Source organism: Eptesicus fuscus, chromosome 10, assembly GCF_027574615.1.
Source record: "Eptesicus fuscus isolate TK198812 chromosome 10, DD_ASM_mEF_20220401, whole genome shotgun sequence".
Taxonomy (NCBI): Eukaryota; Metazoa; Chordata; class Mammalia; order Chiroptera; family Vespertilionidae; genus Eptesicus; species Eptesicus fuscus.
The window spans coordinates 24,684,277-24,689,908 of NC_072482.1; positions in this window are offsets into that span (position 1 = coordinate 24,684,277).

Below are 5,632 nucleotides of genomic sequence, written 5' to 3' on the forward strand. Positions count from 1 at the left end.
GGCTTGTGTTCTTCATCCAACCACATATATTGGATGTTCTCATGGATGTGGTTATGTTTAAACTCACCCGTATAACTAGCTAGGGAGTTAATGAAATGCTTTCTATCAGCAAAAAATAAAGAGGGGGAGATTACTAGTTTTTTACTATCAGGAACTCATAGTCTTTAATAGCATATTATTAACATCCCTTCTGAATTTGCTAATTGGCAAGTAATATAAACATAGACTTATCTGTTTATGGAAGTTATAACAAACACTGGCCTGAAATCTACCCAAAAGTAGTCATTATAAAAGAGATCTGATATGTTCATTTGGTTTGGTCTTGAGCAAATTGTTGGTGAAGAAACTTGAGGATTTTCTCTTTAACCAAATCACATCAGTAGGAGAGAATTTTAGCATTCTGTTTTTGTGAACTAATCTTTTTCCAAATTTTTCATTGTGGTAAAACACATGACATAAAATTTAGCGTCTTAACCATTTTTAAGTGTACAGTTCAGAGGCATAAAATATGTTCACATTGTTATGCAGTCATCACCACAATCCATCTCCCCCAGAACTCTTTTCATCTTGCAAAACTGAAAATCTATACCCATCAAAAAATACCTTCCCATTCCCTCTCCCTCTCCCCTGGGGTTATCTTCAACCCAAGAAAACTGGGCATTGAACCACAACCGGGCATGTGCCCTGACTGGAAATTGAACCAGCGACCTTTTGTGCATGGGGATGACGCTCAAATAACTGAACCACACCAGCCAAAACCACTAAACAATATTTAATAGGTCCCTGTAAGCTAATAATGTTTTTCAGTTTTAGGTAGTTGAACAAATAATATAAGAATAACATATCATGATATGCAATTCACGTTTCAGTGTCCATAAATATATTGGAACCACACCCACACTTACGTGTTCACACGGTGCCTGTGGCTGTTTTCATGCTGTGCGGCAGATTTGAGTAGTTGTGACAGCCACCTTATGGGTCAGTCTCATCACTGTGTACTGCTGCTCAGTGTCCACAAATCACAGTGATGCAGTTATAATAACTTGATGGTGTTTTAGTGTCATGCGTATTATCAATAATGTGGCATATATTTTATTTTTTATGATCAGTGCATGGCAATCATGTTAAAACAAGAAAAACAAAGAGAAAGCCAGACTTAGTGTTTTAAAGCTGAGTGAAGTATGGATTATTTTGTTATAAGATTAGGTGGCAAAGCATTGTGTGTATTATACAATGCCACTATAGCTCTGCTAAAAGAACATGATAAATGCCAACATTATCAAAATAAGCAGTCATTGCAATATTTCCAGCTTATAGGACAGCAACAGTAAGAATAGTTAGAAATTTTAAAATGAAATATCACAGCAGAATTTCTTCTCAAAAAAAAGAAAGAAAGAAAGAAATTGAGTCTACAACCAAAATAAGTTTCTGAGTGGTTCATTTGTTAGCTGAGCAAGGAATGCCACCTACCAATAATGAATTAATTAAGTCATGTTTGATTGCAATAGCTGAAGACATGTGCCTAGAAAAAATAAACTTACTTAAGACTATTAGCCTTTCAGCAAAAGCAGTTGCTCAAAGAATTGAGGACATGAGGAACAACATACTAATTCATTAAAAAACAAGGCAAATGACTAAGTTTTTCCATTTTTCCAGCACTGTTTGTTGCAAAGACTCTTCTTATTTAATTGCCTTAGCATCCTTGTCAAAAACCAATTGACTGTCCTAGCTGGTTTGGCTCAGAGGATAAAGCGTCAGCCTGCGGACTGAAGGGTCCCGGGTTCGATTCCAGTCAAGGGCACATGCCTGATTTGTTGGCTCGATCCCCAGAGGGGATGTGCAGAGGGGATGTGCAGGAGGCAGCCGACCGATGATTCTCTCTCATTGATGTTTCTGTCTCTCTCTCCCTTTCCATTCCTCTCTGAAATCAATAAAAAATATATTTAAAAAAATTGACCATAGATATAAGGGTTTATTTCTGAACTCTCCATTTTATTCCAATGATTTATGTGTCTATCCTTATGTCAGTAACCAACTATCTGAATTATTATAGCTTTGTAGTAAGATTTGAAATTGGAAAGTGTGATTTTTCCAAGTTTCTTTTTTTTTTTAAGATTATTTTGGCCATCATGACTCACATTTCCAAAAAAAAATTTAAAGGTCACCTTGGCAATTTCTAAAAATATCATATATTATTGACTAAATTGTGTCAGGAGTGAACTTCATTCTTGTGGACTTGACCACTGTCAAATCCATGCATTTTTTGATAAATAGAAATTGAATATTCTAATTTGCCCTGCTATATAACATTTTACTAGCTTAGCAGTAGAAATGTTTTACTGCAAATATTTGAACTCAAGGTCAACACTCACATTTTTGTGAATGAGAATTACTCTCAACCACTCTTATGGAACACTGAATGGCTTTGGAAATTTTGGCTTTTGCTGCAGACTTGATAATATTTCTTAATAAATTCATTAACAAAGTACAAGACAAAACAAGTATTTAATGCAAAACTTACAAGGAGGAAAAGCCATTCTAATAACAACTAAATTGTGACTTATAAGTAATGTTAACCTATTTTATACACTTACCCTGCTGCCAAAAGTTGAAACAAGAAATGAAATGTTTACCCTGACTCAGATTTGCAATGGATTTACTTTTCAAGTTCAAATTACAGCTCCACCATTGTCTTTCAGATGTCAATACAAATGCAAAGGAAATTTCTGTATTTTTTAAATATAGGCAGACCTTGTGTGGTTTTTTTGTTTGTTTGTTTCATTTATTGCGCTTTACAGATATTATGTTTTGAACAAACTGAGTGTTTGTGGCAACCCTGCATCAAGCAAGTCTATCAGCATTTTTTCAACAGCATTTGCTCATTTCTTGTGTCTGTGTCACTTTTTTTGGTAATTCTTGCAATATTCCAAATTTTTCATTATTATTATTATATCTGTTATGGTGATTTATGATCAATGATCTTTGATGCTACAATCATAATTGTTTGGGGCACTACGAATGTACCTATATGAGACTGCAGATTTAATTAATATATGTTGTGTATGTTCTTACTGCTCTACCAACCAGCAGATCCCCCATCTCTTTCCCTCTAATTGGGCCTGTTCCCTGAGACACAACAATATTGAAATTAGACCAGTTAATAACCCTACAATGGCCTCTCAGTGTTCAAGTGAGAGGAAGAGGTGTACGTCTCTCACTTTAAATCAAAAGCTAGAAATGCTTAAGCTTAGTGAGGAAGGCATGTCAAAAATGAAGATAGGCCAAAAGCTAGGCCTCTTACACCAAACACTTGGCCAAGATGTAAATACAAAGGAAAGGTTTTTGAAGAAAATCAAAAGTGCTACTCCAGTGAACACAGAAATCATAAACAACCTTATTGCTGATATGGAGAAAGACTTAGTATCTGGGTAGAAGATCAAACCAGTCAATTAAACAAGATGTGCTTTTTTAAAAATTCCATTCCTATTAGTAGACCTGTGTTACAAAAAACTTGTACTCAATTATTATTAGTATATATTCAGTTTTATAATTAAAAACTTTGGGAAATTTGTTCTTTCTAGCTCTGTACCTACATAATATCCTTGATTTTACCTCTAGGCCTGCAAAGCCTAAAATATTTATCATCTGACCCTTTACAGAAAATGTTCGTTGACCTTGCTTTGGGTAATAGACTAATGATATTTACGAAAAGTATAGTTTTCATCTATGGAATGCTCTTCATTGTATATCCCTGATTTAGGATTGCTTTTGGAAAACATACCTAGATTTTATGGATTGATAAATTCCTAGAATGGTCATGTAAACTAGGCTCTGCGAAATAAAATGGAAATGTGTCACAACTTAAACACTCCCCACTGTGCGAGGTGACCTCCAAACCTCATTTAGAAGCCTCAGCTATTATTCTAAACTACAAAGTACCTATATGGTGTTAGAAGGAAGGACCTATAAGCCAGTAGGATGTTCTAGACCTCTCCTTCCTCTGCCTGTGCCTCTTGGTTGCTGTATCTTTGAAATTATTAATAAAGCTTAATATTAGGTAAGATCTCTGATATTTGTGAATCAGATGTAACAGTCTAGCTAGCCTATATGTTAGTCAAGTACTATTTATGTATTTGAAAACCTCATGTAAGTTTTCAGCAAATCACAATATAAAATTCTGGCAAGACTGTCTTAAATATTATTTTATGGTTGGGGTGAGAATAATGAATTTATCTTAAAATAGGTAAAAGAACCATATTTCCTAATATCATTACTTAGTGTAATTCAGTAAGGAGCGTATGTTACCGTCTGCTCCAATGTCCATATATTTCTTGAGGTCCCTTTAAGCTCAGTCCTTTCTGTTGATAAAGCTTTATTATTTATAATAAAATATCTTTTCATGAAAACAAACCAATATATGCAAGTGATAAGGATGTTAAGATCAAATGTGCCGCATCATCTGCAGTGAAAGTTAAATTAGATCATCTCAACCCTATTTGACCTAAGAACTACATTGAAAAATGATTATCCCTTAAAATTTTTCTAAAATGTATTGCTGCCTTTAAGATATTTTTACCCCATTTTTAAAAATTGATTTCAGAGAAGAAGGGAGAGGGAGAAATAGATAGAAACATCAATGATGAGAGAGAATCACTGATCTGCTGCCTCCTGCACACTCCCCTACTGGGGATTGAGCCCGCAACCCAGGCACATGCCCTTGACCAGAATCAAACCTGGGACCCTTCAGTCCGCAAGCCGATGCTCTATCCACTGAGCCAAACCAGCTAGGGCATGCCCCATTCTTCATGGTATAATTCTTAAGTGTCTACCAAGGAAAACTGTAGAGTTTTCAGGGGGAAAAAAAACCTTCTCAGTAATTCGTATTGATCTATTTTGGTTCTGATGAGATCTCTACTATTGTCTTTTTCCTAAAGATGTGTAACTTCAGTCCTCTGAAATAGTGTTTGCATAAATTTATAACATTTCTACTTTGTCTTATAGACTCCTCATAACTGATTGATAAGAAAAAACTTGTAAATATGGAAAAAATAACTATTTTATTTTATAAGTGACAACTCAGTGCATATCACATTATAGAAACATTACATCGCCAAAACCGGTTTGGCTCAATGGATAGAGCGTCGGTCTGCGGACTGAAAGGTCCCAGGTTCGATTCCGGTCAAGGGCATGTACATTGGCTGCGGGCACATCCCTGGTAGGGGGTGTGCAGGAGGCAGCTGGTCGATGATTCTCTCTCATCGATGTTTCTAGCTCTCTATCCCTCTCCCTTCCTCTCTGTAAAAAATCAATAAAAAATATATTTAAAACATGTTTTAAAAAAAAAAAACATTACATCATGATGATGGTGATGATGAAATTGAAAGACTTTTGAATCAAATGAAAATGTGTACTAAATTGGTCAGTGGGAAAAAGAATGATGGGAAACTTTTAGTAAAAAGTAATTAATTTGAGTGGCTATTGCCATTATGAAACATACAGTTGTAAATATATTATGTATCCTTTTCTTTTTGTTTTTAAGGAAAAACATTAACATTTGGGCTACATCTGAAATAGCATCATCTACATGGGCATTCCCTCCTACAATTTCAGAATCTGGTAACTAATTGATACA